A 27,449-nucleotide genomic window follows, 5' to 3' on the forward strand; every position below is an offset into this window, starting at 1 on the left:
CATAGTCATTTCCCCTTTTTCTACTTTGAAATGGTGGGAATAATGTAAGTACTGCTGGATAAATAGTGGAAATGTGATCTACATGCAACAGAAACTACAGTTTACTGGGTTCTTTGTGTATGTATCTGTATGTAATATCTATATAGTAGCCTAACAGATGCTATAAAATTAAAATCTAAAATGCTGTTATGAAATGCTGTGCTTATTCTAAAGCGTAATCTTGAGCTGCTATTTATAACTTGAGCAATACTTGTAAAAGTATGCAGCTGCAAAGGGCATGCAACAGCCACCTTAGTGCTAGTTCCGAAGGTAAAAATTAAATTTTACAAGACTAAAAAGCAGGCTGTTACTGGAATCGGTTGTCTCTTGTGGAGAAGTAGAATAGATGGAGGCTGTACCCTCTCATTCACCTCAGTGCACTGATGAGTGTTCCTGATTATAGTAGAAGATTTGCAGATAGACAGTGAAACCCCTTTACTCAGCTATCATTAGGCCGATCATTGAATATAATGCCCTACTTGCATGTGTCTGGACAGATGTATGGCAGCAACTGGAGTGCTTAGAGGTACATCTAGGGAGATTGGCATAATAAGTGTTTACCTTATAGACACAAGGTACAGGGTTTGATTCTGACGTGGGGTAATTGGCTAGGCTTAAAATAACCCACAAGTACAGTTGTAGTACTCATCTAAGAACCTATATTCACCTTATTAAAAGGATCCAAGGCCTAAACATGAGTATGAGGACCGACCTGAAAACCCTGTCAACTGTCTGCCATATAAGGTATACTGGAACCCAATACTGATGGATTTACTGCACATGAGAAAGTCAAATGGCATCAGAAAAACTTTGATTAGGGATCTAAACCTACTCTGCAACATCAACAAAACAGTTTGAAGGGAGAGTTGTGTTTAGCACAGGATACTGCTGTTCCTTATCCACCTAAAAAAGTTCATCCTTCTCCAATTTCAAATGCAACTTGGATCTATGGATGGCAAACGGAATATTTTCTCCCTGGTCTGCCCCTGTACTTCTAATGGACAGATGAAGCTCCTAAATGCTTTATCCCATGCGTGTTTCCCTCAAATTATGGTATGATCCCAGTTATTCCCATTAGGAGTAATATAGTTATCAATATATCAACACTGATGGGCAAGTCCAATCTATACCTGTAGTCAACCTGACTGAAGGTTGACAGGTGCAGTAAGAGCATTGGATGGCTTCAGAGTGCCCCTGAACATTAATCCATAGAAAGGAAAACCATACTTATTTAGGCCAAATTGGCCGCCTTGGAATGGCTAGCATTTGCACAATCTGGCCTTCTGCAGAAAGTTGGGAATCAAGGGGAAATGCTTCAAAAGCATAAAAGGAAGCAATGGTCTACATTTGGATAACTACATCTTTATTTCCTGAGGATGGAATAAGGGAAAATGTTACTGAATTTAGTTTTTGAGATGGAAGTAGATCAAAACACTAGAGCATGGTCAGTTCTATTGACAGACCTGTTTCTATAACATTAGATGACGGTGACTGAATTGACACCCCAACTCTTAGAACTGGCTTTTTTCAACTTATGGCTGGCTATTAAAAAGCAACTGGCAGACAACTCCTTCCCAGCCTTTCAGCCCCCCCATCTGCATTTGTTAGTATACCATACAACTGCCACATTGTCAGTGGGGATGGCAATAGCACTTTGGAGACCTGAAAGTCCTGCAGACTTAGGACTGCTCTTGCTTCCAAAGCACAGTTGTACAGACCAAGTCCTGTTCAATACCATTCTTCTTGGATTGTCTGCTCCTGAAAAATGTCCTCATCTTGGTTAAGAAATGTCTGTAATGAAAGGGGTAGGGTTTAGAGCTTTTAAGGGTCTTGGACACTGGCTGGAGTTGTGAAGTGACATTTTTTTTGTGGGGGGGGGGTTTGAAACATTTTACACTGTCAAATCTTTGGGGGATCTAAAAGAATACTGCTGTTATCTTTTATCGACTCCCTTAAGAAATGGTTTAGCAATATTCATATTTATGCTGACATGAAGTATTTAGGTATGTGGATTAAAGTAATTATGGCAGCTAAGGATATAGGGGCAGAGACAAAGAATGAGAAACTGGAAACTCATAGTTACAGCTCTAGAAAGTAAGATGCAAGCAATGGAAATGTTTAGTTCCATATACAGGTCTGACATTTGTATCAATCTGAGATTATGTGGATGATTAAAGAGTTGAGGGCATGTATTTAAGAGTGAAAGAGCAAGAGTTAAGCAGGAAAAGACTCTCCACAGAATGAGGTGGTCTAGGATTTGATTAGAAGGTATACTTCAAAACTTTGCAGTTAAGGTATTGTTATCCAAGGCTGTCTTTTTTACTGTGCAATCATACATCACTCTGCAGTCATTCACACTTGGTTGCCCATCTTGGGAACCCAGTTATCCCGGACTACCCAAGTGCTCAACTATCTCCAGTATTGTCTGTGAAAAATGTTCATTTAAAGTATATGTATTATGTAGTGACACCATCAGAAATGTCTTTACTTTTTTACACACATCTGTAGAGTGCTACCTCTAAAACTTTCTATATAATTTTATAAACATTTCAATGTATATGTATTGCACAGTGTAATTCATTGTTTAACTTTGACTTCTTTAACTTTATTTGCTTTAAAAGACATATTGCACATTGTCATAAGAGCATTTTTGCCCAGGCATGTCATGAAAAGGGGTTTTAATTCTCAGTTGGACTTTCTTGGTAAATGTAAATAAAATATAAATGATTTACTCTTGCAGTTGGCCCTTTTTCTGACCTTGGAGGTGATGGGCTCAAGGAGGAGGAAGACTGTTCTTGTCCTGATAAACATGCTGCTGAGTCCTACCAGTCTGTCCCAGGAGTGGGGCAGACTTGGCTGAGAAATTGGTCAGATGTGCATCCTGGACTAAGGCTGAGTGTGTTGCTAGTGTTGGAAGCAAATGGAGAAAAGCCTGCATCCTCAGCACTAGGGCAGGCATTTAGTTCAGAATCTAGGTTGGTGGTCTCAACCCTGCCAAATCAACATCAAAGCTAGTCAAGGCAAACCCACCATGGGAACAAAGGTAAGTCTCTGAGGCAAGTACTAGAGGTGCAACCATGTCCAGTGAGGCAGAGAGCCTCCAGGCCAGCATTGAGGGCCTTAATACCACTTGAAAGGGCAGCCTTGCTGACAAGTCAGCCAAAGGGGGATATGAACCAAATGCCAAGCTTATGGGATCAACTCCAGGTCCCAATTGCATAGGAACCCTGATCCAGAAGATACCAACTTTAAAAGAACTGATGCTGATAGCTGTGCTGATTTTCAATGGAGTAGTCTAAATAGTGAGACGAAAAAATGCAGCTGCAGTCAACATTGAAGGGCCATTTAGTGTTGACACCTGTGGGTCTGTTGCAGTGGTAGGCCCCTTATCACTTGTGGTATTTTTTAAATACCATCATTGGTATTCTCGCTTTTTTCTCCCCCTTTTGTTTTTTTCTATTGGGATAGCCTTGTTGCCTCAGTCAGACAAAGCTAAGTTGGGGTTTAAACAGTATGACAAGTGTGGGTGTAAGATGCCCAACTCAGACGGACACGCTCATGTCTACAGTTTGGGCATGGATCATATTAAAGCTGATTGTGACATTTGTGCTAGTTTTAGTAATTTTTACACTAGCAAAATGTAAACATTTTATTTTAAAAGGTTTAATTTAAATACCTTTTTGGAGGCTCTATCTGGGTCTGAGGTCTCACCCCCTCCAAAGACCAAAAAACATAAGGAAGAACTGACTCACTCGTTCCAACATCTGTCCGATAAGGAACTGAGTCGGCTCCTTGCTTCTCCAGTGCAGACCTCTTCAGCACTAGGCTCTGTATCTTCTCCCTCGGTGCAGTCTGATATTCACCCCCTATTTCGGTTCCAACCTCTGCACCACTGACTTCGGTGCTGTCCTTGGTTCTGACATTGGCTCCTATGACTACCTGCTTTGGCACCATCCCCGGCCATGGTGCTGAGTTTCTTCGGCTCCTTCTGCTCCTGAAGTCAAATATCTGCCGAGAACCAGATGCACTCCATGCGACCCTTTTTTTGGGGCAGAGGTTTAGCCCCTTTCTTGAAAGACCTGATTCTCCATCAGCAGCCTCCTTTAGATCCACCAGGAGTTTTTCTGAATTAGGCCTAGTGCGGGTTGTGGAGCAGCTTCTGGCAGAGGATTGCCCACTCCAGCTTAGACCTTTTGTCCCTCTTGGCTTGGAATCCTTTTGGAATCCTTTATATTCCTCTGTTTATCCTCTGACCTCTTCCCAGAGAGCTCTGTACCGATGTCCACCCTGGTATATTGTCTCTGCTCTGCAGGTTTTTTCCCTGTCAGCACAGACCACGCTTGCTGCATTGGCTCTGGTGGAGCTGATGCTCTCTGAGCAGTGCTTGGACCAGCCGTAGCTTGGTACCTAGCCCGGTGCCTATTTTCTCGCTGTTGCAGTCTGTCCATGGCAATGGCTTCCAGTCCTCTCAGAGCTCCTCACCTGGAGGCAGGCTCTTCAGGGTGGGGTGTGACCCCTGTTCCAAGGTTATCCTTTTCTGATCTGGGCTCCCATCCCTCCTCAGGCTGGCCTACTTTCCAGGTGATGGAGAGGGTCCCTGCCTCCGCAGGCTCGCAGTCAGCACCAATGACAGCATCAGAACTCCCCCAGCTTGCAGCTGTCCCAACCCCATACTTTGGGATCCTGGGCATGGGAGCTGCAAGACCCCCCCCCTTTGAAGGGAATCCCATCTCTGGAGGCAACAGAAGATCCCACTGGGGAGCCACCCCAGAAGAAACTGTGCAAAGCAGCTTTTCCCAGAGGAATCTTATCGAAGACACAGATTGTGATGAGGGGGAAGGGTCATTCAGAGAAATTCTCTAACTCAAGCAGCGGGGAGACTGGAAGTTCTCTAACCCTTAAAGGAATCCGTGTTCTTGCAGGCCTTCTGTGCCTGGCCATCTACTTCCTGGGTGACCCCAACTGCAGATGAACTTAAGCTCATCAAGCAGTGTGCCTGGAAGGCCCCAGACAACATAGAACCTGTCCCCCAGAGGCTGATTAACTTGAGCTCATCAAGCAGTGTGCCTGGAAGGCCGAGGACAACATAGAACCTGTCCCCCAGAGGCCAGACAAAATTCTATCTACACCTGAAGACCAGCCCCACTTATCCAAGCAGTTGACAGTGGATTCCATGGTCGTGGGAGCAGCCACCTAGAGGGAACTGGCAGAAGATAGTTCCACTCCATCCTCTAAACAGTCTCAGACCATGGACAGACTAGGGAAGCAGACCTATGCTTCAGCCACCTTTGCCATTTGGTTGCTGAACTATCTGGCACATTTCACTCTCCTCCAAAGAGACCAAATTTCTGATGTCTTCCTCTTTGTTGGGGGTACTGCGTAACACTTGCCTCGCAGCTAACAACCCTTGAAATCCATCTAACTCCTTGATGCATTTGATATCTCACACCGAGGGGGCGGCTTGAGCTGCCACCTCAGGCATTGTCATGAGACATAATGCTTGGATGCAGTTGTGTGATTTCAGCGTACCTGTTGATGAATCTGCACTTTTTGGACCCAAAGTACAAGACAGTTGCACAAAGTGAGAAGGATAGAAAGACTTTGTCTGCTGTGGGCATATGCTTTTCCACCCCCCAGAGGTCCTACTCCAGGAACCAGAAGGGAGGAAAAATTGTGGTTCAAGAAATCCCAAGGATCATTTCGTGACACTCATGGTGAGCAATCCCCCCAGGGCAGATGGGGAAACCAGTGTGAAGACTCCCCTTTCGGGGTAGAGGGGGTCTGTATAACCAGGGTGCTCTATTCCTTCTCTCGCAGACCCTACCACCGTTCCTGAGCAGTGGCTTGATTGCTTTCCTCTGGAATCAGTTGGAGGGGTAGTTTTTCTCTGCACCTACCAGCCTGGTAACTTATTACTACTGATGTTTGGGTGCAGAGAATAATATCCAGAGGCTACCAAATACCTTTTGATTTAACTCCCAGAGCTGTCAAATTCCTGATGTGCCACCCAGTCAGAGGGAATTAGCGGCCTTAAAATTAGAAAAGTTCATAAAGAGTCATCCAGCCAGTCAGGATCCGGGTTTTACTCTGTTCTTTTTAGTACCAAAAAAGACAGGGGACTGGAGCCCAATCCTGGATCTCAGCCTATTGAACAAATTTATCAAACCTCAAATTCCGGATGGTCACAGTACAGTCCATTCTCCCTTTTCTAGGGAGGGACAACTGGATGTGCTGTATGGACCTCCAGGACGTGTACTACCACATAAAGATGGATCACCGCTCCCAGAGGTTTCTCCGCTTCCGGCTGGGAGGCAATCACTACCAGTTCAGGGTCCTGCCATTTGGTCTCTTGACAGCCCCCTAAGTTTTCACCAAATGTGTGGCAGTTGTGGTAGCTCATCTTCGACTACATGGATTCCAGGTGTTTCCATATCTTAGACTATTGGCTCCTTACCGCTCTGACCAGGAATCTGTCTGCAGCCTCTTACACTCAAGGTCTTGCTTTCCACTTGGGGATTACAATCAATAAGGACAAATCTCAAATGTCTCTAACAAAGATGATGGAATTTATTGAAGCAGTCTTCAACACAACATCCTGTCAAGCTTCTCTCTCCTCCCAGCCTTTCGAAAATGAGACAAATCCAAACCATTTTTCCACAGACTTGTGTACTAGCACACCTTGTACTGCAACTCTTAGGCTCGTGGCTGCCATTACTTTAGTACCACTGGTGAGGCTACACATAAGAATCCTGCAGTGGTGCCTTTCTGCACAATAGTCATTTTTAACTCGACCCCATGATGGGTCTTACAAACCGTTGCAAGGAAGAAATGCTATGGTGGATGAAGTCACAGATGAATCTCTGGTGTTGACAGTTCTGTCTTGCCACGGTGACCACAAACGCTTCCCTGTTAGGGTGGGGGGGGCATTTCTAGGGAAAGACTGTCCAAGGCATCTGGTCCCCCATGGAGGCCAATTTGCACATAAATGTCCTGGAACTGAGGGCAGTTCTTAGTGTTGCAAGTGTTCCATATATCCCTATGTTCCAGGACCATTGCAATTCAGACAACTTGTCCCTCTGGTATATCAATAAGCAAGGCAGAACTAGGTCTTTCCCCCCTGTGTTGGAAAGCCATGAGGATTTGGCACTGGGCGATGGCTTCCAACTGCTTTCTTATAGCAATGCACATTCCCGGGAGTTCCAACCTTACTGCAGACAACCTGATGCCTTACGAGTGGTCCCCCAATCCTTTAACAGTGGATCAGATCTTCCGATGCTGGGGCAAGCCTTGCTGCGATAGGTTTGCTTCCCCCTAAACAAATGCAGAAGCTACTTCGCCCTGATTTCCCCCCCCCTTCAGAGGGAACCCCTGAGGGATGTCCTAATGCACTATTGGCCCCCAGCTCTACTGTATGCCTTTCCCTGTCCCCCCCCATTCCAAAATTTCTCCAGAAAGCTCAAAGGTTGAGAAGCAGTGATCCTTATTGCCCCCTACTGGCCCCATCAAGTCTGGTTCCCTTTTCTATGGCCTCATCTGATTCACAGCCTGTGGATCCTGGATCATTCCAAAGGCCTTATCTCATCCTCTGGGACTGACTCATCCCAATCTCAAGCTCACAGCTAGGTTCCTCTACTTCCAATGATTGCCAGGCTGCCTTCCATTCAATCTCCTGTTTGTGAAATTCTTTTGGCTTCACACACCTTCCACCAGGAAAGTTTATTCTAGTAAATGAACTAGGTTCTGTATTTGGGGTAAAGATCAGAACATAGATCCCTTCTGTGTTCCTTCAATACCGGACTACTTTTTACATGCAGGAGCCTCAGCATCGACATTCCGTGTACATTTAGCAGCTGTCGCAAATTTCCATAATGAATTTGAGCATTCTTGGATTGTCGTATTGCCTATGCAAGACACTTTAGAAAGGAGCGTTACACGTTAAACGTCTGGTCAAGCCTTCCTTAGAACCCTGGGACTTGACTTTGGTGCTTCAGTCTCTCTCAGGTCTTCGAGTCTTGATTCTTGTTTTTGTCATGGAAGACCTTACTTCTAGTAGTACTTCAGTGAGAGTATCTGCACTGCAGACCTCAAGAGACCTTGTTCTTCCACATGGATAGGGTGCCCCTTTGCACTGACCCACAGGCTTTTTTCCCCTCAGCATTCTAATAGAGGGGAATACCTTTTGCACACCCTTTGTGCATTGGCAGCTTTATTTGAACAGGACTAGATCTTTCAGGAAAACAAATTTTTTGTGGTCTTTGCATGCCCCACATTGGGTAAACCTGTTTCTAAAGTGACTTTATCCTCCTGGCTTAGAAATGTCATTACTTTTATCTACCAACAGAATAACCTATCTTTACCTTCCAGAATAAAAGCTCATTCTACCAGATCTATGGCTACTTCTGTAGCATTCCATTCTAGAACCTCTATGGATATCTACGCAGCAGCCAATTGGGCAAGAACTCGTACCTTTATCTCATTACAAATTGGGTTTGGTCTCCAGGGGGCGAGCATTTTTTGGTTCTATGGTGTTCAGGAATATTCTTTTTTAGGGCCACCCAGGACTCAAGTAGGTAGGGACTCTGTCCTAATAGTAAGGAATGAACAAAGATTTAAAACATAAGATGAAGTTGTCTTACTGTAATGTTCCATCTGGGTTGTAGATCTTTGTCCATTCATTACTTCCTGCCCTCCTTCCCCCTACCTGGACTCCTGGTAAACTTTAGGAACTCCTGTTCAGGGTATTTGCTCAGACAGCCTTTTACAGACCTCTCAACCAATCTGGGACAAATTTCAACAGAATCGGGGACAAGTCAAGAAAAAATCAGGAACAATCGGGGACATTTTTAAAATATTAGTGCTATTAACTTGAAACATTGACAGAATCAGAGCATATGAATTAACACATTTTCTGAAGTAAAAAGTCTATAACTCTTAATTATTGTCATTATTCATTAAGTGTAATTCACCACCTTTCCTCCAAAAGTCACTGTTTTAGGAGGGATTAAGAGGGACAGAGCTAAAATTTGAGTCAAAATTGGGGAACGTCCCTGAAAATCAGGGACATTTGAGAGGTATGAGTCTGTTTTTCTATTACTACTTCTATTATATAGGGGTGGGCAAACTTTATCTGGAGTAACTGATAGAGGGGCCAAATGGGTAGGTCTTAGCTGAAAGTTTTTGGCTGGCATGAACTTGGAAACGGTCGTATCGATTCTGAGGATGGAACCGAAGTCCTAATAGTAATGAATGAACAAAGATCTACAATGCAGATGGAATGTTATGGTAAGACATTCACTGCCATCAGGGGCCAAAGCTGCAAGGATAAAAGGGAAAGGGATTGACCCAGGTGGAGGGGTTAAGAGGCTTTGAGGTTTTCTTAGCCTACTCTTTTTTTTTTTTTTTTTATTCTGTTAATACTATGCAGTTTACTAGCTCAGCTTGCATTGTTTCTTAATAACTCTCCTAAGTGTTTTCCACATAGCACCTGTCTATCTTGATTTTACTGCTGTACATCTAACATTTCTTGGATTTTATTTTGTTCACATAGTCTATCCACTCTACACAAGATCCCAGCAATATAACTACTTCTAACACTAGTCTAACTTTAATTCAACTAACTACAGTCTGACTAAAAGGGCAACCATGAATAAAATGTCTCCCTATTGAAATACTAGGACTTTGATTTGTTGTATTCTGAAACACCCAAAATTAAAGGGTAAATATCACCCCCAACTATCAACATACCCCAGAGAAATGGGAATATTCAGAGAAATTGCATTCCTGCATTTAGTTTCTCTGCTCCAACAGTCTTTCTGAGCTTGAGTGGGGAGACACTGAATAAAGTCTTGTGGGCTAGAGGACTTGCAGGCCCCCTTTCAGTTCTTGTCTCTCTAGATTTTGGAACTGAGCTTTCACTCTTCTAACCTATTCCAGTACCTGAGATTTCCACATATTCAGAACATGTAATCCTGTGAGCTGTTAGGTGGCTTTGGAACCATAGCTGCCCTCTGTTCTGGGGGGCAGGACTCTATTCCAGGTTTCTTGGAGCTGTCACTGGCCTTGGGGCTTTGGCTAGCTCCGCTCTGGCTTCTGTTTTAAGGGTTGGGGTGGGAGTGACCCTGGTCCTGAGGCAGTCTCTGTTCTGGGCTCCCTTTCCTCTTTGGGGGGGCTGGCCTTAAAAGCAATGGAGAGGACACTGGCATAGTGACTCGGTCTGTGCTGTTCCCCTTGGAACAGGTACCACCCTCTGGCTCTATTATACCACTTGTCTCTCCATTGGGACAGGGGCTGCTGAAGTCTGAGGTTTCTCAGACTCGTGTTCTGTTATCTTCTGATACCTCCCCAGATTTTCTGAAAGACCTAATCAGTGGGGATAAAGTGCAAGAGGAAGCACTCTGATTCCTCACTCAGAATTGGAGGACACTGCTTTTGATGGGGGGGGGGGTCACCACCCAAAGATATCTCCTTTGTAGACATCGTAGACATTTTAAAACAAAGGGGTGGCTGAAAGTCCCAAAACCCTTTGTAGGAGGAATCTTGTTTACCTGCAGGGTTCTGGCACCCATACGTCTACCTCTTGGAAGACCCCACCCATTGATCAACTAATGCAGTTGATTTCACAGCAGGCATGGAAGACTCCACCCACCATTGAACCAATCCCCAAGAGCCTTGACAAAATTATTCTCCGGAAGATGCAGTTCAGGGCCAAGGGGTTAGCTGTGGATACCATGGGCATAGTGGCCACCACAAAAAAGACCTCACTGAGGAGAGTTCATCTGGCCACCCCCCCCACCCCCAACAGGAAGTCTGGGGCTATGGACAGACTTGGGAAGCTGGTCTGTGCTTCATCAATCTTTGCAAGTTCTTTAGAACTTCTTGGCACACTTTACAGGCCTTCACTTTGATCTGATTAAGGAATTGTTAGATACCCTGATGGGAGCTGTAGCTGAGGGAGTCCAAGAGCAAGTGGTTTTCTAGCTAGCCACCCTGGAGTTTGCCTGATTCATCCAAATGGTTTGCTACTAAAGCCCCCCTCGACCATGTAAGATATCATTAGCATAGGAATGATGAAAACTACATGACCAAAAAAAGCAACTACCATAATATCCTACAAAATCATCAGAATCCTCAGAAGTTCTGGTGAAGTATAAACTGACTTCATCCAGGACAATCTACCAAATCATGAACTAAGGCCATTCAGTGTGCAAGCAAGATATCACTATTGTTAGATGCAGTCAGCAGCATATTTAAGTAGTTCCTGATTAGCCTCAACCTGAATGCCATGTTCCTGAACAGCTGAGCCGAAAATAATGGGGAACACTGACTCCTGTTTTTTTAATAGTGTTAGCACAACTCAGTAGCTGAGACAAGGGTGGAAGCACAAAATCCACAACATGTGATGACTGTGCACTTGCCAGATGAGTCTGAATGTTCCTGATCCTGTTTTGCTAAATGACTCTAAGCATAATACTATTCATTATATCTTTTGTCTAACTGTATTATTTCCAGAGGTATGATAGTCAGAGTGGTCAAAATGTCAACCTCTAACAGAGTGTAATCAAATAATATGAACAGATAAGTATTTCATTTTTTTTTCTTGTTGAGAAATGTTAATGTCTATCTCAAGTGTTGCTATTTTGTAGATCTTTACTCAATGTCATACAGACTTTTGAGAGGTGATCTTTGCTTGGTATACAAGGCATCCCTAGACATGTTTTGATTAACCTTTTGTACTTCTGCAAAACAAACAGCATCAGAACTATTAGATTTAAAAGACCCAAATTTTGCTTGTGACATATGACATGTGAGACAGATATGTTTCTCAGGGAATTCCTATTCTGCATCAGGATCCCTATCCATTTGAAGCAGGGTTCATCCTATCTGTATTTAAACACAATTCTTGGACCAATGGATCGGTAATCAGAAGTTCACCCCTGATCTGGTGCCTATGTCTCTGATAGGGATGATTTGTTGACTGCCTCTATATAAATCAGATTTGTGGATCACATTTGAGTTGCACTGCTAGGCTTATAAGGGCCTGAGTGGTCATTAGAGTAGTATACAACTATGAGCCTATAAATAGCATATGTAGAATATTCAGAGTGCTGCATAATCACTAGCATTTAAAATGTTAAATATGTGCACTGGCAGGATCATGCTAGAATGTTATATATATGCACTGGTTATGCACATACCCATATTTTATAATTTCAGAGAGGTTTCTCTCCTGGGTGATATGTTATGACAATTGTTGTAGAACTGCTATCTGTGTGTATGTATATATACACAAGTATAAAAATATGTATGTATGTGGTATTGCATCGCTTCTTAAATGCAGATGTATAGTATTGCCCTGTTAAGAAGTACTGTGTCCCATAATGCATAGAGTTTGGTGTCATTTGAGGAGATGTATTCATGAGTGAACTGTTGTCAGTTTTATTGTACTGCTATTTTGTACGTAATAAAGGTTAATATTTTATTGAAATGCTGGTGTATTCTAGCATTATTGGCTCTGACATTTGACATAATTGGGTAATCGGAGGTGCTCATCATGAAAGGGCGGTACTGGAAAGATTAGAAGAGAGAGACTTCACATTATGAATGGATGTCAATTTCCATTGTAGGCAGTTTGTTGAAAGCAAATGGAATACTGTATTGGACACAAAGCAAATGGAATACTTCATTGTATATAGACCAAGCAGATATTCAAAAAACAACTAATATGTGATAGAAAAGAAACCAACAAGTAAATCCAAAAAACGGAATGGAGTCCACTAGCAAGTATATACCAACGCAGAATGATAAAAACTGTCTCTTATTAGAATAAAAATGATTATCAGTATTCACCAACATAAAATAAGCACTTTTGTCTCCAATTATACAATTCAGGAGACTTTATCAAACAAGAACTGAACATTAAAGCAGAGTTTAAATACTAAAAACACTGAATCTCCCTCCCAAATGACATCACTTCCTGGCAGAGCACAACTTTCTAATTAAAGAAAGTGTATCTAAAAAGAACATTGAGCTAAAAACCATATACAAGTGCAAATCGCATTCATAAAATGATAATAAATAACTAATATATATTGGCAGTACTCTAATAAATATAAACAACAATAATTGTTCATGTATAATCATGCAACTCCCAGCAAAGGATAAACAAATGCACAATAAACATGGAATTCTAAATTAGGTTCCATATAACAAAGTAGTGGCAGCTTTGTAAAAACACGCCTTAAACTCTTATATGACAGAATTTAGCAACTGTCATGAAAATGTTCAACATATGGTTTAAATGCTCATATTATATAGGTTAAAACTTTAAAAAAAAAAAAATATATATATATATTTTTTTAATACAGTGAGACAACTAAATGGGAAGAAATTTGTGCAATCAAAATATATACTAGAACACCACCGCCTTCTCCGATAGTCTAAGAAGCCGATTTTTAAATATGTAAACATAAAACTTATCTTGTATAATGTAACAATGTGTGTGTGTCTTTCGGCTTTTCCCGGTTAGGGGTCGCCACAGCGGAACTCCGGTCTGCTAATGATTGGCAGTAGAGTTTTACGTGCTGGCTTGCCGGGCCTAACGCACAACCTTCAACGAAGGAACGCCCATAACGCATGTTGCCACACAAGACGCTCTAACTGAGAATCGAATGGGCAACGTCTAACTGTGAGGCGACAACGCTACCGCAGCACCACCACCGCAGTATATATAATGCAACAATGTGTAAACCTAATAAATACCAACTAAATAAATAATAGTTAAAAAAAATAAATAGTTAAAGGTGCATTTCCATTAGTTTCTACCTAATGGAAATACACCTTTTAACTATTTAGTTATTTTTTAACTATTAGTTATTTATGTAGATGGTATTTATTAGGTTTGCACATTATTGCATTATATGAGAAGTTTTATGTTTACATATTTAAGCATCGGCTTCTTAGACTATCAGAGAAGGTGGTGGTGTTCTAGTATATATCTTGATTTCCCAAATTTCTTCCCATTTAGTTGTCTCACTGTATTAAAAAAAAAATATATATATATATATTTTTTTTTAAACCGTTTTAACCTATTTAATATGAGCAATTAAACCATATGTTGCACATTTTCATGACGGTTGCTAAATTCTGTCATATAAGAGTTTAGGGCGTTTTTACAAAGCTGCCAATATTTTGTTATATGGAACCTAATTTAGAATTCCATGTTTATTTTGCATTTGTTTATCCTTTGTTGGGAGTTGCATGATTATACATGAACAATTATTGTTGTTTACATTTATTAGAGTACTGCCAGTATATATTAGTTATTCATTTATTATTTTATTCTTGCGATTTGCACTTGTATATGGTTTTTAGCTCAATGTTCTTTTTAGATACACTGTTTCTTTAATTAGAACTTTGTGCTCTGCCAGGAAGTGATGTCATTTGGGAGGGAGATTTTCAGTGTTTTTAGTATTTAAACTCTGCTTTAATGTTCAGTTCTTGTTTGATAAAGTCTCCTGAATTGTATAATTGGAGATAAAAGCGCTTATTATTTTACGTTGGTGAATACTGATAATCATTTTTATTCTAATAAAGGACTGTTTTTACCATTCTGCGTTGGTATATACTTGCCAGTGGACTCCATTCTGTTTTTTGGATTTAAATATTCAGAAACCCATACAGTAGTACTCCTGAAGAATATGACGATGGCTGAGGAGTTCAAAAGATGAGTAAATGAAATTATCATATACTTACAAGATATAACTTATGAAGATATACTAACTGCTCTAAATATGTCCAATGTATACAGCGGGGCTCTCATCAGAACATGCAGAAATGCTAAGACAATTACATGAGGGACACCATGGTTGCACAAAATGTCACGAGCCAAAATGGCAGTGTGATAGCCAAACATTAAGACATTAAAGCTTGTGTCAAACTGCCAGTTCTGTATCATCCACAAACCGTTTTGGAGAATAGAGACTTTTCTTCTTGTTTAGAAATGTTCTGCTTAATAATGTCTACATCAAGTGTTGCTATTTTGTAAATCTTTTTTCTGTATCATACAGAGAGGTGACCTTTGCCTGGTATACAAGGTACCCTAGTTCTGGGTTTACACCGCTTTGAGATGGAAGGAGGATTGTGGGATGATATTAAAAGAAGGGCAGCACAGTGAGAAAGTGGCATGAGTCATCGACTGTGGGAATAGCTTCAAGTGTAGGCTTTGGAGAAATTTCTTTACTGAGAGGGAGGTGAGCCTTTAAGCCTATATTCCCCTAATGATGGAATATTATTCTGGGGAAGCCATCAGCAGTGGGTGGGAATAGACAAAGGGCACTGAGCTTACACAGAGAGTTCAGTGCTATGTCACAGTTATCTGTGTAAGCAGAGGGCATTTTAAGGTATACACAAGCACTGCCTTTTCCTTGAGGTCTTTTCAGTAGCCATTACGTTTTCTGTATATGTTGTACAGGATCCCAGTCCACTCTATGATGATGAGCGATATGTAGGAATACAGCTGCCAGTGTTTTGAGGGTTGTCATATATTTTTAATATTTTATTACCATACTTCTGTAGTTGGGGAGCACTTGTGAGAAGTGACATGTATCAGATGGCAGGAAGTCAATTTCATAATTCTTGAGAGGAGCCTTCCTTTAAACAAACAAGGACAACAGAAAGATGGACCACTTTGTAACAAACAAACAAGCTTTAGAGATTAGCTGTAATGTGGTACTACTAAATTACTTTAACTGACTTGGTTATGTTATTTCTCATACACACGTATGTAAACTGAGATTCAAAATAGTGAAAACTGATATAGTGTGTCTGAACTTTGATGCAGCCCCCCCCCCCCCCCCCCCCCCGAGACAGTAGCTATAGCAGCAATAAAGTTGGTAAGGACATAACCACTGTAGAAAAGCACACAGAAAACAGTATTTTTTTTTTACCTTAACTAACACTGACTTTCTTTTCCCCCATTAAGCTATTTATTGTTCATTTCTTCTGCATTATACCAGAATTACTAGAAATGTGTGAGATACTTCAAAATTTTTTGCATCATTGGCTCGGTTATGAAGAAATATTTACAGGTTCATTTTTTAAAAAGCACTGCTTATATTTGTGGGATCCCCAGCTTCTATTGCATTTAATTTGAACATATGGAGTTCATGAACTTCAGTAAACAAAGCTAAATGCAATCCCCTTCTGATTTTAAATAATTATATTTTCATTTATAATTAGTGACATAAGTGAAGGCTAGAGCCAGTAACCAACTTAAGTATGTATTAATCTTTGCTTCTTGCAAAGCTGAAGACTTTTTCACAAACAGTTGAAAAGAGTAGTTGATTTAGTTTGAAGTCTGCACTGCAACCGCATGACTTACATAATTGAATTTTCAACTGCTTTGCAAATATGAAACAGATGATCCATTGCTGCTTAACTGATATTAACTGCATGGATACATTTCTTTTGAGTTTTGGAATATTTCTAATTAGGCCTTATTACGTTATTTTCAGCAGTTGCAATTCACAGTTAGTATGCTTTAGCCTGGGGCTGGGATCTGTATAATATTACAGAAACTGTGGGAAGGTACTCAGCATTTGTTGGGAAGAAAAATAAAGGCCTTACTTTAATAGAAACTCTAGTGACATCGATCACAGTCAAGATTGTCAACAGTTAGTAGTAAATTGTGATGGAAAATATTTCCTTATCAGCCTGGTCTTATGGGCTGAATTTTTGCATCAGTCTGCATGCACCATCACCAATACAAAGAAAAGGCTCCCCTTGCTCCCATCAATTTTCTTGCCACTTGCAGATATTTAAAGGACTCAAGCCTCTTCATCATCTGAGATTTGTTTTCTTTTTATACATTGGTAGTCAGGTAAGCCCTCTGGGGGCACATGTGTTCCCTTTCAGTGGCAAGCCGAAAGTGTGGTGTGGTTATGTGATTTGCTGAGATTCATAATGTAGGCAAACAGAGATGGAAGGAGTCAAGCTCTGGGTTACAGGAAGCAGCTCCTAGCCTTAGTCATCTGCATTAATTGCCATACTTCTCTATTTTCCTTGCTGATTGTATAGTTTTTCCAGTAATCACATTCTGAGAGGTATTGCCTTTGTAAGCAACTCTGTACAGTTTTAATCTCAAAGCTGAAGGTCTTTCAAACTAGACTGCTGTCTCCTGAGCCTATTGCAGACCTTTGAGAAAACAGTACCATTGTGCCACAAGCCTGTTGTAGGCAAGCATTTATTCACTACAATGACTGATGCTGGACATTTTACCAGAAATGAGCAGAGGTCCAGTGCTGCTCTGCAGGAAGTTAATGTATTATTGGAACAGAGGCTTGTGATTTTCACCTTGCTTTCATTCAGCTGTAATTTTAAGTTGACTGTGGGAGTCTTGTTAACCTCTGCAACTGATATTATCTGCATCCTGGCACTGTCTACAGCTACTAATCCCTGTATATCAAATTATTCCTTTTGTCACTGTTATTGGTTATCTTGGGCCACTAGCAAAGGCACACTCTTTCAGTTATTCATAATTGCAAGTTTGTTTATATTTAGTGATCTGAGTTCCCAAATAAAGGTAGTAGACAAACACATACCTTCGTGTCAGTTGGTAGTGAGTCCATGATGTGCATGTTTGGCTGCACATGTGGAAGATAATAGTGGCAAACAACCTACCTGACAACTCAGCTGTTGCAAGATATCACGCATATGGGTGAAAGCACATATTCTCTAACCCTTCACCCCAGTCTGATTTTTAACAGCCTGTGTGTGTACCTAAATCATGTTGCTAACAATGTAGATTAATGCCTTGTCCTTAGTTTGGAATAGAGGAATGCAAAGCTAGCTATTGCCCAGGTGAATGGATTCCATTTAGTGGTTCAGGTGCTTATGCTTGATGGAACTGGCACTGAGGATGATTTTGACCATCTGAGGTGGGGGGGGGCAGTGGAAATAGCTGTTGGGCAACGGACTGAGGCAGACCTGTAACCTGGGGACATGTATGTGGTAAACCAAGCCACCAATTGCTGGTAGCCTTCATCAAGCAAGTGCACAAGAATGTAAATTTGTATGGGGAAGATGTTCTGTCATCTTTGATGTTGGTCACAAGTTCCTTCCACTCAGAGAGGGTTTAGGCAAAAATAACAAATCTCTCATTACTGTGATAACCTAAGAGACATAAGCATCCCTTGTGGCTGCCTGAATGATGCCCCCCCCCCCCCCCAAAACAGCTTTGAAAGATAGGCTTGAATTTGACTGGAGAAGTTTCATAGCTGGCTACCATGGTTACAGCACCAATATCATTTCCTTATATCGTGCATCATTTCTGGTTTCTTCACTGTTTTTTGTCACAAGCAGTTTCAGATTCTCAACCTGATACCCATTGCATTTAATTTAGTACTGTAGAAGCTACAGAGTAGAATCTTACCAAATGACATTTGCACACATTGCTACTCAACCAGCTCTCCCTTTGTGTTGTAATGCAGAACCCATTCTATGAGTTGGCCCTTGATTGTACCCATGGTGACATTTCTTTCCATAGATACAATTCTTCCAGGAAGTTATGTCATCATGCCCCAGCAAGTCCACAGTGTCAGTGCTGTTTTAATGCAAATATTGAAACTTTATCAGTGATCACAATTATGTCTGATGAGCTGATAGGAAAGGAAAGCAGTAAAGTTATAGGTTCCTGTTAAACTACCCACCTCCTTGCCAGCAGCCATGATGACTTTAATCCCGTTTATGCCAACCACAGACCCTCCTTAAGAAAGGCATTATAATACCGTAAAGCTTTTATAGTCCTGTAGGAGTTTTTTTTTATACAAGTTCTTAACGTTTTACTTTCTTTAGTCTCCTACATTTATTTTATGAAGTGTGTGTGTGTGTGTGTGTGTGTGGGGGGGGGGGGCACATTAGATTTTCTGTTTACCATATCATTTAAATGTTCTTTTGTGAGTTCTGATATGCTTAACCATCCATTACCTTAAATTATGTTGCTTGGGTTACTGCTGATGTAACCCATGTTGTCCCTGTCTCTAAGGGAAAATGACCTGCCGGTCAGCAGACTGAGATATAACCAGACTGGAGGCAATAGTCAAGGAGAAAGCTTTTTTTTTTTTTTTGCATCATCCACTATACCTTCCAGCAACTACCAATCAAGTTTTTTTATTGTATAATTGCAAAGCACAACATTAAAAAAAATAATAATATATATATATAAAAACAAGTAGGAATGAAGTAATAAAATCTGTAGCAAATAGGTGGGTATATTGCTTATCTAGGATACTAGTGGGTTAAGTGCAGAAAGGATCTCAGTGAGCCTCTTGAATGAAGTATGTTCTGAGGTGGTCGCTAAACATTGTGCTGTAATACATTTCTGAAGCTGCCATGGTAGTAAATCTCTCAGGCCAATAGCATGAAAGAATGACTGGAGTATATCTGACTCAAATCTTAACCATTGGAATGCTGGCAACCCCCATGATAGTCGAGTAGAGCTACAGAGAAGGCTTGTAAGGTTTACAAAGCTCCTTAAGATTGGAGGACCCTGATCATGTATGGCTTTAAAAACAAAGCACCGTTTCTGCTAAGTAGCCAGTGCAAAGGCTGCAGAATGGGAATAATATAAGAGGAATGAGGAACTTCAGCAAGTAGCCTTATCACAGAATTTTATTCTCACTGCAACCTGTTAAGCTCGGTGTTGGAAAGCTCAAATTAAAGAGCAATGCAGTGATCTAAAGGAGACATGAGCAAAGCCTGCAGCACCACAGGAGGTTCTCTGAAAGAATAAGTGCTTACTATGTGTAATTTTCCTTAGACCATGGCAACATGATTTGAGAAATAATAGTCATCAAGGATCCCCTCATAAATATTCACTTTGGACACAAACTCCAAATCATGGTCATGGTCACTAAGTTTATTAAACTGTTACCTGCGGGTAAAGCACCAAGCCAAGTGGACCTATGCCATACTTGACCTGGAAGCAATTACTCACAGTGCAAATACAGATCTTGATAAACAAGTGGAAATAATGCAATGTTTACACATTAATATTTTGTTTACAATGGTAAAATTTTAAACAACATGAAGAAATTAAGAAGAACTTATTACAGATCATTACAGTAGAATTATTTTAGTGTTTGCATTTCAGGTCAGTTAATATTCAAAATGTTTACAGTGATTATCAAAGAGAGAGAAAACATGGAAGAGGTGGTTGGAGTTATGTTCAATAGTTACATGTATAGATGATTCCATTAATTAAAGAAGCCAACTTGCAGTGATTTTTTTTTGTGCATATATACATTTTGCCCCTCTGCCTACTGACCATAAAGCAGCCACCAACCCCCCTCAACACCTTTCTTATAGCTCCTTTTAGAGTATTAAATCACTTAACCCCTTCTAATACCTCACTTTATTGCACTACTTAAACTACGCTAACTACTTCTAATTAGCACAAATCACTATTACATCACTACTACTCTATTAATACTCAGACTTGCTTATCTTCTTTAATACCTCATTTTATTGTGTTTCTTAAATTACTTCTATCTGTAAAGTCTCAGTACAAGGCCTGTAAATTTAATGGTTTTGAATATCTACAAATGTTAGTTTACTGGACTGTTGTGCTATGTAGTCACCAAAACTGCATTATAAAATTTGTTATTGTAAATATTGATTGCATTAAATATGACATCTTGGCACTTTTCTCCCCAAGCCTCTACTGAAAAATGGCACCTGTGTTTAGTTGGACTATCCCAGTTAATAAATGTCAGTCAGTCAATCAATCAATAAATACACCTGGAGGAACTAGTGCTGCAAGCAAAGCCCAAACAATGTAGTCACGTCTTGGTAACACAAGTGTGGTCAGTAGTAATCCCAGTTTTGTGAATGAATTTTCATGGAATCTGTGTAGGAGCACTGGACAATGGGTCCTGGTGCTTGAAAGCAGGCTCTTTGCATATAATAAAGATGCACATTATTTTAACCTTATGATACCTCCTACCATAAGGTAGCTAGCTGTTATCCTGACAGATATCAGCACACCTCACCATGGGAGCACCACCTAGAATTGCTTGTCCCTCACCACTAATGTCTCAGTTGGAAAACTAAGTGGCAACAGAAGTTATAACCAAAGGGGGACCCTTAGGGACACAGGTTGAGTCAGACTTGGAGGTACATCTCATAGGCAGGCCAACTGTCAGTATTAAGCAGAGTGAGATTACAGATAAAAGAACAGTCAAAAATGGTTTAACGTGATGCTGAGGCTAATTACCAACCAACCAACACAATTATTTAGTTCTGGCATAATGTGGCAAAAACACGAGTTATAATTATAAATCATTTGAAGATTTTTTTAAATAACATCAGCTTTCTCTTATTAGTAAAAACCCTTCTGGCAGTCAGAATTGTTGATGGGTCATGAAAAAATAGGCCTCATACCACAAAATCAAAAGTGTTTAAGGTAGTGGCAGGATAAAGCTCTTATTGTGACCCAGATGACCAGTGTTTGACTAGTACCATAGACGTTGGCGGAACTGCATGTGGTGGGTGGAAGTGTGAGGCCTATGTCTGCTCACCCATCCCTTGGGAAGGGAGGCAGCCTAAATCTACTGTAATATATAGTAGCATTATGAGCCTGGTGAGCTTCATGCTGCAAAGGTGGAGTTCCATTTATTCAGAGGTTGAGCATGAGCAGAAGTGTGACTGCATCTTCAAATGCATCATTTAAAGTGGAGCATGCAGGGCTGTTAAGGGATGGCAGGGGTTAGGGCATAACTCCTGGCATCCTTATTCTGCTGTACCAGTGTCCTTGATCTCCTCATTGTTCACAGAGGGGGATCATCTTGAGCCAAGAGGAGTTTGAGAAGGATAAGGTGGTTTCGGTTGACCCAGTGATCAAGGATAGGAGCTGGTGGCAGGTCTGATGGTCAGCTGTGGGAAGGGGGAGAGAAGAAAGTTCTCAGTCCTCAGACCATTTTCAAGAAATGTTCCATTTGGTGGGTTATTAGACTCCTCTCCAGATTGTGAAGATATTAAAAAAGTGATTGAGTCCTAAAGTTGGACATATGAGTATTCCAATACTTCCAAATATGGAAGAAAAGTCCATAGGACTATGTAAAAATTAAGTTGCAACCAAAAATGTCACCAAGCTAACTGAGCATAAGCTGTTGACAAAATGGTATTAAAACAAGTGCAAGTTTAACAAATGTGATTAACTTTGGAGAAGTGAGGATTTACTTCCATTCAGATAACTAACAGCATTTAAGAAGCAATGACATTCAGCAGTCCAGAAAGTCTCCAAGCCTGGAGTATAAATGAAGTCCAACTTCAACGTAAGTTTACAACCTCTCTGGAGAAGTGAGCTATATAGCTACAGAAATATAAATGACAAGCTCAAACTCCCAAGCTGCTGGTGTTTCAGGCAATCTGTTAAACATTTAAGCTATTCTTGAAGTAGAGCAGTACAATTAGTGCAGAGAAAATAGACCACAGCTGTTATCAAATAAAGTTGATGTCAATTGCATTATAGATCAAACATCCCAATTCAACTGCTGAACAAATCAAATAATGAATTTACACAATTGAATTTCATATGACAGTTGTCTGGCAAAGTCAAATATCTGTAGATTGGTACAACTAAAATGTGACTGACAGAGATTTAAAAAAAAAATAACTGCACTAAGTAAACAGCAAGCTAGATTCCAATAGCTCTAGAAACAGAATTATGGTATCTCAACAATGTTTGCGCTACCTTCTGCCATTTTTGGATTATAACACCTCAAAATATATCAGACCATATCCTCTATTACTCCATTTATTCCTATTCTTCACTTCTGAGGGAGAGATGAGAGCCAAGGATCATTGTTATCATAGATGGCGCAGTGATAGCATTGTTGCCTCACAGCAAGAGGTTCTCTGGTTCGATTCTTGGCTGGGGTGTCTTCTGTGTGTCCTCTCTGTGTTTGTGTGGGTTTTTCCAGGTACTCCAGTTTCCTCCCACATTACAAAGACGTGTGTGGTGCATTTCTCCCCAGGCCTCCCCTGAAAATTGGCTTGTTCCAAGTCAGACTTTCCCAGTTAAATGTTTAAATTAAAAAATTGTTAACAGCTATTGGGAGTTTAGGAGTGTGGGAGATTTTTTAGTGATCTGATAAAGGAAACAAACTTTATTTTATAACTGGCCTGCTTTCCCTTGAAGGACAAATTGCCAGCATACCAGCAATTTCCTCTTTCCATATGATGATATGACCTTGGAGTTGGTATATATAAGTAGGGGTCGTAGGATGTGCAGGGGGGCTTGCCCCCTCAAAAAATGTTTGTGTGTGTGTGTGTTTACTGTCAGATCATTATACATTTGGAAGCTTTTGCTCATTTATGATTGCATGTATGAGATGATCACAAATGAGTAAAATACTTGTCATGGAGTCATAAGAATTCATGTTGACTCATCAAAGGTAATTTCAACCAATGGGAAAAAAGGGAAAACCTTTTGTTGAACTCACCTTCAACAAACAACTCAAGATTTTTTTTGAAGGGAGCAAGCCTCCCCTGCACTCCACCTTCCAGACTTGTATATACCAACTCTGAGGTCACACAACAGTGAAGAAAGAAGCAAACTCCACTGTCATGAAATGTAATTTTGGAAAACACCATTCACCCTTTCTGGATTCTTCAAAATTAAAATGTTATGTAGTCCAATCTTGCCTACATTCTTACTCGTGGGTTCGGAGCCGAATATCGGCTCCGACTCAGCCAACTTTTATTTACTAGCTCGAAATCTCTCATTGGCTGGGCCAAGTAGGTATCCCATGCTACACTGCTCCATAACCCCAGATCTCATTTGCTGCTCATGTAGCTAGGACGTGGTCTCGCTTGGCTGTGGCTAAGTACCTTCTTTTTTCAATTTCTCTTCAGAAATTTGATAGTTGTTTAACCACAAAGGCTATTTTAATAGCTATTCTTCTTGTTGCTTGTTGTAGTGTTTTTTGTTCGTGTATTTGGTATCCCTAACTGTTCTTGTGGGCTAGGCCCGTTTTACTTAGAGGACCTAGTCCTCCTTTTTCTGTGTAGTGCTCCGTTTCCTTTGTGGAAGTGTATTTTGGAATAAATGTGTTCTGCTTAATTTTTAGTAGTGTGTTGTGAATGAGTAAAGAACCGTTTTACTTGGAGGTTCTTTGGTTGTCTTGTGTAATCTGTTCACTAGTTTCCCGCCTTTACTGTTTTTCCGCTAGATTGTTTCATGGTCTACTTGTGTAAGATGTCTAAGGATCAGAAGGAACATAAATCTTCCGGTTTTAAAAAATGTTCCAAGTGTAGTTACAAAATGTCCATTATGGATGGGCATTCCTTATGTGTTTACTGCCTAGGAGCTATTCATTTGCAAGAGTCTTGTAGCTTCTGTCACGCCTTCAGCCCGAGGGTGCTCCAGAAGAGGAAAAATAAACTAATATTGAAGGAACTCCTAAAACCTTAGTTTGAGGAGTCTTTAGACTCAACTTCTAGTTCTCAGTCCAAGTCTAAACCTTCGAAGGCAAAGAAGAGATATCCGGCTCCGTCTGTCTCCTCAGAGCCACCGGAGAAAATTGCTAAACTTGACTCTACCTCCTCGGCTCCTCTATCCTCGGAAGGTATCTGTAGTACTGGAATCAGCGCCGGCTGCTATTTTACTGGAACCCATTCGGAGCCGGTCGCCCAGTGTTAGGCATGGTTCTCCTGAGAGGAGATCCCAATCTCCCTCCCTGTCCTCCAAATCCTCCAGGCTTTCTGATATGGATGTCGATATGGTGGTACAGAGGCTCCTGCAGTCGCCGGTGTTGGCAAAATTATTCTCGGCTCCGACCCAGTCGGCTCCGGAGCCTGTCCTGATGCTTGTGTTGATGGTTCCTCCTCCGAGCACTTCCTTGTCTTCGGAGCCAGAGTGCTCCACTCTGAGTGATGTTCCTGCGCCAGCTCCGATACCCCTCAAGGGTTTATCGGTGCTGACATTGGCTCCGACCCAGTCGGCTCCGTTCACAGGGTTCAGCACTCAGGTTTCCTCAGTCGGGCCCGAGGGGGATACTTCGGGACACCTGTCAGTTCCGAGCCTCCCTCTCGGCGCATTGACTCGGGGGACCCCGACCCCGGTCATGGCCTTGGAGGCCGGTCAGTCCTCGGATTTGGGGGGACCCACCTTCGAGGCCATCTGGAGAGCACTGGCCAGATTGTCTGTTACATCACCCAGATCAGTCATTCCGTCCCCTTCCACCCCGGCTAGAGCCACCAATGTCCCCCTATCCATAGATGGTGGAGCCAAAAGGTCTGGGGATACCCCCATGAGCGGTCCCCAACTTTCTGAGGGCCCCTCAGAGTCTGTGCCTGAGGAGCCCCCTAGAAAGAAGTCGTGCAACAGAAAGCACATAGACTCCCAGGACGAGTCTCTCACTTCTGATACCGACCTCGAGCAGTCAGAGGGGTCCCCCAAGTCATCCTCTGATGACGTCTCTTTCTCCGACATCCTGGCGATATTAAGATAGAGAGGCGACTGGCCATCCAAAAGCCCCCTCTGAGGAGGAGTCGGTATTCCTCAAGGCCTTTGGTGCTCAACCCTCCGCCTCCTGGGTGTCTCCACCCTTCGACAAGCTCTTGGATTTAATTTGTCGAAGGGTGTGGCAGAATCCTGATTCAGTGGAACCTGTACCCCGAAGGCCCAATAGGTTTCTTTCTGCCCCCCAGGGAAAGAGTTTCTGTCCAAAGGGGTTTCTGTAGATGCCATGGTGGTGGCGGTGGCCACACAGCAGGAAGTAGCAAAGTCTTCTTCCTCCGTCCATCCTCCTAACAAGGAGTCTAGGAGCATGGACCAGTACGGGAAGCGTACCCTCTCATCAGTGACCTTCACCCTATGGTCATTGAACTACCTCTGTCATTTTACTCTGCTCCAGAGAGATCTCCTCAAGGAGTTAGGAGATACTCTAGCGGGTAACGTACCTGAGGCGATAGCGCACACAGTTAACGCCCAGGTGTTTACCCTCAATTCTGTTGTCAACTCGTCCATGAGGCTCATATCATATGCAGCCGAGGGGGCGAGTAGGGCAGCCAGTTTGGGAATAGCCCTCAGGAGGCAAGCCTGGATGCGCCTGTGTCAATTCGCAGAGGCCTTCAAATCTTCCTTCACTGACGCTCCTTTTGATGGGTCCTCGCTCTTTGGGACCAAAGTGAAAGACACCCTCACCAGATGCGAGCAAGAGGGAAAGACCCTGTCTGCCATAGGGGTCTGTTTTTCCCTTCCCTAGAGGCCTTACCTCAAGGCTCAGAGGGGAGGGAAGATGTGGTTCAAGAAATTGCAGAAGTTTTTCCCGGCCGCACAAGGTGAGTCCCCCTCCAGAGGCAGAGAAGGGGGAGGTTATTCTGGAAGACGCTGCCCTAGAGGCAGAGGAGGCCCCCACAACTCAGGAGATCGTGATTCCTTTCGCGGTTCTTCCTACCATCATTCCTGATGTGTTGCATGACTGTGCTATTCTGGAGCCAGTCGGTGGCCACATATCGTTGTACCTGGAAGCCTGGGAAAGCATCACCCAGGATCGATGGGTATTACGAATAGTTTCCGGAGGTTACGCCATCCCCTTTTCATCAGACCCCCCTCCAGTCAGGAGAATCCCAGATGTTCCACCCAGTCAAAGGGATCACACAGCATTAGAGGTTTCAAAGCTGCTAAAGAAGGGAGTCATCCAACCTGTCCCGTCAGACCAAATCGGATTAGGGACTTACTCAAGACTCTTTTTGGTGCCGAAAAGAACAGGGGACCTGAGACCCATTCTAGATCTCAGCAGATTAAACCACTACATTCTGAAGTCCAAGTTCCGAATGGTCACCCTTCAGTCCATTTTTCCGTTGCTGGAAAAAGAAGTATGGATGTGCTCCATCAACCTCAAGGATGCTTACTATCATATCAAAATGGACAGGGCATCCAGGAGTCACCTACGCTTCCGGCTGGGAGCCGGTCATTTTCAGTTTCGTGCCCTGCCCTTTGGTCTCACCACAGCCCCCAGGGTATTCACCAAGTGTTTGGCGGTGTTGACAGCTCACCTGAGACGTCAAGGATTCCAAGTGTTTCAGTACCTGGACGACTGGCTCCTCACTGCCCCCACCAGGAATCTACTCATCCGAGCCAAGGACGCCACCATTACCCTCTGTCAACAACTAGGAATAACATTGAACTGGGAAAAATCTGCCTTGCCGCCCTCACAGCATGTCATGTTTATAGGCGCAGAGCTAGACACCGTTCATATGCGGGCCTTCTTGCCGCACGACAGGATCACAGTATTACAAAATCAGGTTCATGTTTTATTACCCCTCAGGAAAGTACAGGCGAGATGGGTTCTTCAGCTTCTAGGCACCATGGCAGCTACCATTATGTTAGTGCCTCTAGTGAGATTACA

The sequence above is a fragment of the Protopterus annectens genome, chromosome 6.part0, assembly GCF_019279795.1.
Source record: "Protopterus annectens isolate FY-2018-M chromosome 6.part0, PAN1.0, whole genome shotgun sequence".
NCBI classification, from domain to species: domain Eukaryota; kingdom Metazoa; phylum Chordata; order Ceratodontiformes; family Protopteridae; genus Protopterus; species Protopterus annectens.